Here is a 10,597-nt window from a genome sequence, read left to right on the forward strand (position 1 = left end):
GACTAATATTTACCATTTGTAATAAAACTACAGTAACTTGATTTTAAACATACCCCAAAATAAATTAGTTTATCTTCTCATTTACCACAGCTGCCACCTCCCCGGTGTCAGTACTCCTTTGCAGCATCATCGCCCGTAGCAACGGTCAAACCTGCCAACTAATTACAGTAGGCTTCACGTCGAGCGCCCCAGACATGACGCATGTTTACTTCCTGCTTGTCTGCTGGCTTTTAATCAAGCCGCGTTCGGACGGGAGGAGGCAGAAATCGCCCGCGTGGGTGACCCTCGCTTTCAATCACTCCCGAATGTCCTTCATTGAGCACGTCATCCCCGCTCATTCGCAAAAAGGACCGCCGCCGGAACAAGGAGGCGTTTTGTGCCGCCGCGGCACCTTTCGATACGTTAACGTGGCCTCACCAAGCGACCCCGCGATGGCGGCGATTGAACGAGGTGAACTTCGCGGGAGCAAGTGATGGAACGAGTACGAGAGGTACACCGGGCCAGACGTGGAAGATTGACGGTGCAGTTTGAAAACAAGTTCTTGGCCCTAAAAAGGCCTGGGTTTGCGGAAGTGTTTGTGATCATCTTCTGTTTAGTTATGTTCTGTTTTTTTTTTTGACTCCTTTGGTTCCTGTTTTTGCGCACCCTGGTTTGTTTTTGTTTCCATGCCTGTTATGTGTTCACAAATCACGGACCTGATTTGTTTGGACTCACGCACCTGTCAATTATTTAAGGCAGTCAGCATGGCGACATCACCCTCTTCACCTCCTACACACCCATGTTATCCATGCCGATGATCTATGCTCTTTCTCGGTCCAAGTAAGTTTTTCATGCCATAGTTTGTAAGTTTTGTTTTATGTTCATAGTTCTCCCATTGTGCGAGTTTTAGTTTTCATAGCCAAGTTTTGAACCTCCACTGAGAGCGCCTTTTGTTTATACCCTTTGTTTTTCTAATATTTTTGAGTTAATATTAAACATTTCATTACCTTCACGCCATGTTCGTTCCAATCGCTTTGCACCACGGGAAAACAAACCATACCTAAGTCCACGCCTTGACACATTTTGTCAAGGCGTGGACTTTGGGGTTTGTTTTTCCAGAAGGCAAAGGTAAGTTGGAGCGGGCAAGGCGTGAAGGTAAGGACATTATTTAATCTTAACTCAAAACAGTAACAAACAAAAGGCACTCACAAGGAGGTACAAAAACAAAACTTGCACTAAGGTAGGAACTATGAACATGAAACAAAACTCGATATCTGTGACATGAAAAAACAAAAACTTATGTGGGTTGGCAAGAAGCATAACTATGGACCGGCATGAGTAACAGAGGTAAAGTCGCCAGGCTGACTTCCTGGCAACTTTCGGTTTAAATAATAGTTACATGATTAGTGAAAACAGGTGCGTGACTTGGGGAAAGGTGAAAACTAATGGGTTGGCGTGGACACAAAACATTGGAGTGAAAAAACAGGAACTAATGGAGTCTTGAAGTAAACTAAAACTAAACAAAACATGATCATCAAGACATGACACTTATGACAAAGTTGGGGCAAAAGTTGCAATTTTTTAACTATCCGTATTTTCCGGACCATAGGGCGTGCAGGATTATATAGCGTTATGCAATACAATCTTTTTCATATATAACCGTTTAAGGCTCGAGCTGTTTGTCTACATGCTTTTTCATTTCTCTTTGTTATTTGGGCTTATTGGACCCTAGGAAGGAGCTGGGAGGAGTTGGACCAAGTGACTGGGGAGAGGGAAGTATGGGCTTCCCTGCTTAGGCTGCTGCTCCCGTGACCCGACCTCGGATAAGCGGAAGAAGATGGATGGAAGGATGGACCCTAATCAGAATAAAAAACTAAGAATCATCTTTTGATATGATGAACTTAGTCCATGAGTACACAAACGTGTACTTCGTGTTTGGTGACATGCTAATTCTTATTTTTACCTTCCATTCCATTCATTCATCCATTTTTTGCCGCTTTTCCCTTTTGGGGTGGCGGGGGGTGCTGGAGCCTATCTCAGCTGCATTCGGGCGGAAGGCGGGGTACACCCTCGACAAGTCGTCACCTCATCACAGGGCCAATACAGATATATTACATGTATACATTGGGGGTAGGAACAGTTAACAAAATCCAAGGTGCGGATGTTTTTACGGGTTTTGTGAGACAGTTTTGTGTTCAATTTAGTGAACATTGTTGGTTTTTAAAACACCCAAGATACTGTTTCTCCCAATATTGCACCATCACCATCTAATAATTGTGGTTCTTAAACAAATGTATCATTAAATTGAACTTAAAATTGGCACCTCAAGATTTGAGTTTCTGACCCTTGAATGGAATGCAAGAATTCTCATATTTATTGATACAACACATCATTGGACAGCTGTGACCAGTATTTGAAGTAAAACTAATGGTATGTTTGCATAACAATATATTGTTGCTTTTTATTTTTATTGTTATTGTAATATTTTTCAATTTTGTGTCCATTTATACCCCCATTATTTACTTTTTACTTTTTAAATTGATCTCAACTCTGTACACTGCTGCTGGAATTTAAATTTTCCTGAAGGAACTCTCCTGAAGGAATCAATAAAGTACTATCTATCTATCTATCAATAATAATAAAAACTAAAAAAATACAAAAAACAAATTCCATTGTATGTTAAACTCTTCTGACACCACCAGATGGTATAAGTGTCCACATAAGTGGCCCCAATTCAGTAGTGTACACCATTTTAGTGGCCCCACATGTGGCCACTAAACCTTAAAGGAGACATATTATTATTTTATTTTTTTCTAAATGTAAAACACTTCCTTTTGGTCTACATCAGTGTTTTTCAACCTTTCTTTTAAGCAAGGCACATTTTTTTCCCATTAATATATTCCAAAAGGCACATCACCAGCAGAAAACGTAAAAAAATTAAACTCCACCATGGGTCGTCGTGACTTAGTTTTGACTTTAGTCTTCCTCCTACTGGTCGGACGTGCCCTGAACACCTCCTTAGGGAGGCGTTCGGGTGGCATCCCGACCAGATGCCCGAACCACGTCATCTGGCTCCTCTCGATGTGGAGGAGCAGCGGCTTTACTTTGAGCTCCTCCCGGATGGCAGAGCTTCTCACCCTATCTCTAAGGGAGAGCCCCGCCACCCGGCGGAGGAAACTGATTTCGGCCGCTTGTACCCGTGATCTTATCCTTTCGGTCACAACCCAAAGCTCATGACCATAGGTGAGGATGGGAACGTAAATCGACCGGTAAATTGAGAGCTTTGCCTTCCGGCTCAGATCCTTCTGTACCACAACGGGTCGATACAGCATCCGCATTACTGAAGACGCCGCACCGATCCTCCTGTCGATCTCACCATCCACTCTTCCCTCACTCGTGAACAAGACTCTAAAGGTACTTGAACTCCTCCACTTGGGGCAGGGTCTCCTCCCCAACCCGGAGATGGCACTCCACCCTGTTCTGGGCGAGAACCATGGACTCGGACTTGGAGGTGCTGATTCTCATACCAGTCGCTTCACACTCGGCTGCGAACCGATCCAGTGAGAGCTGAGGATCCTGGCCAGATGAAGCCATCAGGACCACATCATCTGCAAAAAGCAGAGACCTAATCCTGCAGCCACCAAACCGGATCCTCTCAACGCCTTGACTGCGCCTCGTAATTCTGTCCATAAAAGTTATGAACAGAATGGGTGACAAAGGACAGCCTTGGCGGAGTCCAACCCCCACTGGAAACAGGTCCGACTTACTGCCAGCAATGCGGACCAAGCTCTGACACTGATCATACAGGGACCGGACCGCCACAGTAAGACAGTCCGGTACCCCATACTCTCTGAGCACTCCCCACAGGACTTCTGCAAGTCCACAAAGCACATGTAGACTGGTTGGGCAAACTCCCATGCACCCTCAAGAACCCTGCCGAGAGTATAGAGCTGGTCCACAGTTCCACGACCAGGACGAAAACCACACTGTTCCTCCTGAATCCGAGGTTCGACTATCCGGCGTAGCCTCCTCTCCAGTACACCTGAATAAACCTTACCGGGAACGCTGAGGAGTGTGATCCCACGATAGTTGGAACACACCCTCCGGTCCCCCTTCTTAAAGAGAGGGACCACCACCCCGGTCTGCCAATCCAGAGGTACCGCCCTAATTTGGGTCCTATAAGCCCAAATAGCAAAGAGAAATTTAAAAAAAGCATGTTAACGAATAGCTGGAACCTTAAGAAGTTAAAGCATTTATCGGCCGATAATATCGGCAGTCTGATATTATCGGACATCTCTAAATATTGCAGTATGCTGAAAATGATGGAAAGCGCCACTCTGCATAGCAACTGATGCTGTGGTCAAAGTTGGAATAGCCACGGAATCCATCCAATCCATCCATTTTCTACCGCTTGTCCCTTTCGGGGTCGCGGGGAGGGGGGTGCTGGAGCCTATCTCCGCTGCATTCGGGCGGAAGGCGGCGTACACCCTGGACAAGTTGCCACCTCATCACAGGGCCAACACAGATAGACATAAAACATTCCCACTCACGGAAATCCATTTCAAGATATCCAACACTCTACTGCCGTCTGGCGGCTGAAGTGGATAATGCACTCTCCAATCGGTCACGTTTCATGTGTCAGGTTAACCATGACGAGTTGAGCCATATGTATCCCTGTCCTCCTCGCTCCCACAGGTGTTTATAAACAAAACTAACGTTTTGAATCAGGTAGAACTGAAGTGTGAGTATTTCATCCACAAAGTAGTTTCAGAGTTGGCTGCAGCTGTAAAAACATTCGGCAGCAGGGGCATAAAAGTTGTTTGAAGACGCCGCCGCCGCCGTCTCTCTTGGGTGGCGAGCAGTTGACACAATGGATGGGTGAAAGGATAAAAAAGCAAGTTCTGAGAAAATATAAAACATCCCTAAAAGAATTTCTTCAAACAAAACAAAAGTCTCGCGCTCTTGGCAAGTGTCGGGGCTTCAGAAACTGTTTTTCGGCCGGAACTTTTTCGTTTCGCACTCACGATAAACACCGATATGAAAGTAGCTGTTGGTCCAAAGTGGCAGGATAACTTCAAGTTGAAGTGGCAGAGATGATGAATATTGGATTCAAACTGGTATTAAATCAGTTTGGTGCTGCTTATCTCTGCTCGCCACCTCGCTGTGCTAAGACTTGAGCGGGGAAATGAGGTGCAGATGTAATAAATGATAGCGAAGCCAGTCTGCTGGCTGATGCATTATTGATCCCCGGCTGTCGTCACGGCGACAAGTGGGCGGAGAGATGCTGACCGACACCTGACATAGGACACACAAACACACGGCTGCTCGCAACACAACAAGCGTAATGTCGTGTAATTGTGCTTTGCAAGCCTCGACTGGAGAGACTTTTGAAGCAAATAGCAGCTGGCAGCTCAGCGTTGCAGGACAGTCAGAGACGTTGAAGATGAGTCAGGAACTGAGAGCGTAGATGAAATGATACGGGGACGATGTGGCCATAGCGCAACACCACACAGGTGAAATGATACAGGGACGATGTGGCCATAGTGCAACACCACACAGTTGAAATGATACAGGGACGATGTGGCCATAATGCAACACCACACAGTGAAATGATACAGGGACGATGTGGCCATAGTGCAACACCACACAGGTGAAATGATACAGGGACGATGTGGCCATAGTGCAACACCACACAGGTGAAATGATACAGGGACGATGTGGCCATAGGGCAACACCACACAGGTGAAAAGATACAGGGACGATGTGGCCATAGTGCAACACCACACAGGTGAAATGATAGAGGGACGATGTGGCCATAGGGCAACACCACACAGGTGAAAAGATACAGGGACGATGTGGCCATAGTGCAACACCACACAGGTGAAATGATACAGGGACGATGTGGCCATAGGGCAACACCACACAGGTGAAATGATACAGGGACGATGTGGCCATAGGGCAACACCACACAGGTGAAATGATACAGGGACGATGTGGCCATAGTGCAACACCACACAGGTGAAATGATACAGGGACGATGTGGCCATAGTGCAAAACCACACAGGTGAATTGATACAGGGACGATGTGGTCATAGTGCAACACCACACAGGTGAAATGATACAGGGACAAACATAGTGGTGTTACACTATGTGGCTATAGTGTAACACCACACAGGTGAAATGATACAGGGACGATATGGCCATAGTGCAACACCACACAGTGAAATGATACAGGGACGATGTGGCCATAGTGCAACACCAAACAGGTGAAATGATACAGGGACGATGTGGCCATAGTGCAACACCACACAGGTGAAATGATACAGGGACGATGTGGCCATAGTGCAACACCACACAGGTGAAATGATACAGGGACGATGTGCCCATAGGGCAACACCACGCAGGTGAAATGATACAGGGACGATGTGGCCATAGCGCAACACCACACAGGTGAAATGATACAGGGACGATGTGGCCATAGCGCAACACCACACAGGTGAAATGATACAGGGACGATGTGGCCATAGTGCAACACCACACAGGTGAAATGATACAGGGACGATATGGCCATAGTGCAACACCACACAGTAAAATGATACAGGGACGATGTGGCCATAGTGCAACACCACACAGGTGAAATGATACAGGGACGATATGGCCATAGTGCAACACCACACAGGTGAAATGATACAGGGACGATGTGGCCATAGCGCAACACCACACAGGTGAAATGATACAGGGACGATGTGGCCATAGTGCAACACCACACAGGTGAAATTATACAGGGACGATGTGGCCATAGGGCAACACCACACAGGTGAAATGATACAGGGACGATGTGGCCATAGTGCAACACCACACAGGTGAAATGATACAGGGACGATGTGGCCATAGTGCAACACCACACAGGTGAAATGATACAGGGACGATGTGGCCATAGTGCAACACCACACAGGTGAAATGATACAGGGACGATGTGGCCATAGTGCAACACCACACAGGTGAAATGATACAGAGACGATGTGGCCATAGTGCAACACCACACAGGTGAAATGATACAGGGACGATGTGGCCATAGTGTAACACCACACAGGTGAAATGATACAGGGATGATGTGGCCATAGTGCAAAACCGCACAGTTGAAATGATACAGGGATGATGTGGCCATAGTGCAACACCACACAGGTGAAATGATACAGGGACGATGTGGCCATAGGGCAACACCACACAGGTGAAAAGATACAGGGACGATGTGGCCATAGCGCAACACCACACAAGTGAAATTATACAGGGACGATGTGGCCATAGTGCAACACCACACAGGAGAAATGATACAGGGACGATGTGGCCATAGTGCAACACCACACAGGTGAAATGATACAGGGACGATGTGGCCATAGTGCAACACCACACAGGTGAAATGATACAGAGACGATGTGGCCATAGTGCAACACCACACAGGTGAAATGATACAGGGACGATGTGGCCATAGTGTAACACCACACAGGTGAAATGATACAGGGATGATGTGGCCATAGTGCAAAACCGCACAGTTGAAATGATACAGGGATGATGTGGCCATAGTGCAACACCACACAGGTGAAATGATACAGGGACGATGTGGCCATAGGGCAACACCACACAGGTGAAAAGATACAGGGACGATGTGGCCATAGCGCAACACCACACAAGTGAAATTATACAGGGACGATGTGGCCATAGTGCAACACCACACAAGTGAAATTATACAGGGACGATGTGGCCATAGTGCAACACCACACAGGAGAAATGATACAGGGACGATGTGGCCATAGTGCAACACCACACAGGTGAAATGATACAGGGACGATGTGGCCATAGTGCAACACCACACAGGTGAAATGATGCAGGGACGATGGGGCGATAGTGCAACGCCACACAGATGAAATGATACAGGGACGATGTGGCCATAGTGCAACACCACAGAAATGAAATGATACAGGGACGATGTGGCCATAGTGCAACGCCACACAGATGAAATGATACAGGGACGATGTGGCCATAGTGCAACACCACAGAAATGAAATGATACAGCGACTGTGTGGCTAATATGTCGCGGCACACGAGTGGTTGAAAAACAATGGAATAATTCGCTGGCGTCACCGCAAACAGAAGCTAGCATGCCTGAATAGAAACAAATGCCATGGGTGGATCTACACCTGACATCCACTGTAGTGATACCAAGTACAATAGCGTATCTATTTTTATTTTTTTTAATTCATATTATTGTCATAAACTCAGGAAGTACTTCCCTGGACACGAGGACTTAGAATATGACTAATATATGATCCTGTAACTACTTGGTATCAGATCGATACCTATATTTGTGGTATCATCTTAAACCAATGTAAAGTATCAAAAAAGAGAAGAATAAGTGATTATTACATTTGAACAGAAGTGTAGATACAACAGGTTAAAAGAGAAAATAAGCAGATATTAAAAGTAAATGAACAAGAACATTAATAATTCTTTTTCTACAGGTTGTCCCTCATGAAGTTGACAAAATAATAGGTGTATAAATGACAAAATATGTTATTGCATACGTCAGCAGACTGATTAGGAGCCTTTGTTTGTTTCCTTACAACTAAAAGACAAGTTGTCCTCTGTGTTCACTGTTTTATTTAAGGACAAAATTGTTGTTTGATTGCAATAATAAACATTTGTTTAAATGTACCCCAAGATTTTTTTGTTAAAATAAAGCCGATAATGACATATTTTTGTGGTGCTCTTTATTTAGAAAAGTATCGAAATACATTTTGGTACCGGTACCAAAATATTGGTATAGAGACAACACTAATATATACATACTTATAAATACCCAGCACACCTTAACCAATCATAGTAACAATCCAAATGTTATGTTATCACTGCACTTTAACCGTCATCAGAACACAGAAGTGAAGCACCACCCACCTCTGGAATGTCGCGATGCGCACAGCAGGTGTTTGCTGCAGGGATGTCGCCTCTTCTCACGGCGAAAAACAGTCCTTTCTTGTCAGGAGAACAACTTGCCATGACTGGGAGGCTGAGATTTCCATAATGTAGACTTTCTTTTGTCCATTTCTGCTCGCTTGTGGCTCATCAGTAGCACAGCACCGCCTAGGAGTCAAAAATTAAGTGCTTGCGTTAATTGGCTGTTAAATAAATTTGTGCCGATATTGAAATTCATAGTTAATGGGTATATGTAAAATACATATGTATATATATATATATATATATATATATATATATATATATATATATATATATATATATATATATATATATATATACATACATATATATACATACATATATATATATATATATACACACACACATACAAACATACTGTATATTTTATATATATATGTATGTATGTATATATTTAAAAACAAAAATCAATATCTATATACATATATATATATATATATATATATATATATATATATATATATATATATATATGTATATATACACAGTACATATATATAAATATATATATTAAAAATAATGTCACACACGCGTATACATACATATATACATAAAACATATTCCAAAATATATATACATGTATAATTAACACATATTTAAAAACAAACAACAATATTTACATTTACAGTTCATTTATATATATATATATATATATATATATATATATATATATATATATATATATATATATATATAAATCTCCTGGGGCTAACATTCTCCCGAATTCCTCTTGATTTCCACCCAGACAACAATAATGGGGGCGTGCCTTAAAGGCACTATCTTTGCGTACCGACCCAATCACATGATAGCTACAGCTTTTCTCACACACACACACACACACACACACACACACACACACACACACACACACACACACACACACACACACACACACACACACACACACACACACACACACACACACGTGAATGCAACCATACCTGGTCAACCGCCATACAGATCACACTGAGGGTGGCCGTACAAACAACTTTAACACTGTTACAAATATGCTGTTAACCCACACCAAACAAGAATGAAGTGAAGTGAAGTGAAATTACATTTATATAGCGCTTTTCTCTAGTGACTCAAAGCGCTTTTACATAGTGAAACCCGATATCTAAGTTACAATTAAACCCGTGTGGGTGGCACTGGGAGCAGGTGGGTAAAGTGTCTTGCCCAAGGACACAACAGCAGTGACTAGGATGGCGGAAGCAGGAATCGAACCTGGAACCCTCAAGTTGCTGGCATGGCCACTCTAACAACCGAGCTATACCGCCAAATGACAAACACATTTCCGCACCGTAACACAACATCAACAATACAGAACAAATACCAACAACCCCTTGCAGCACTAACTCTTCCGCTACCCCCTACCCTCCCACCTCAACCTCATCATGCACTCTCAGGGAGAGCATGTCCCAAATTCCAAGCTGCTGTTTTGAGGCATCTTAAAAAAACAATGCACTTTGTGACTTCAATAATAAATATGGCAGTGCCATGTTGACATTTTTTTCCATAACTTCAGTTGATTTATTTTGAAAAAATCCTTGTCACATTGTTTAATGCATCCATATCGGAATCGGTAATTAAGAGTTGGACAATATCG

General features: G+C 43.7%; 1 protein-coding gene across 1 annotated transcript in view; it reads right to left on the bottom strand.

Annotated features, from left to right (window-relative positions):
• The window catches only part of col9a2 (procollagen, type IX, alpha 2), a 317,373-nt gene extending 308,269 nt beyond the window's left edge, over nucleotides 1-9,104 (bottom strand). Inside the window, exon 1 of the mRNA XM_061882494.1 lies at nucleotides 8,932-9,104. The gene's annotated coding sequence lies outside the window, so the exon portion shown is untranslated. The remainder of the gene's footprint in view (nucleotides 1-8,931) is intronic.
• Nucleotides 9,105-10,597: the final 1,493 nt, after the last annotated feature.

Source organism: Nerophis ophidion, linkage group LG21, assembly GCF_033978795.1.
Source record: "Nerophis ophidion isolate RoL-2023_Sa linkage group LG21, RoL_Noph_v1.0, whole genome shotgun sequence".
Taxonomy (NCBI): domain Eukaryota; kingdom Metazoa; phylum Chordata; class Actinopteri; order Syngnathiformes; family Syngnathidae; genus Nerophis; species Nerophis ophidion.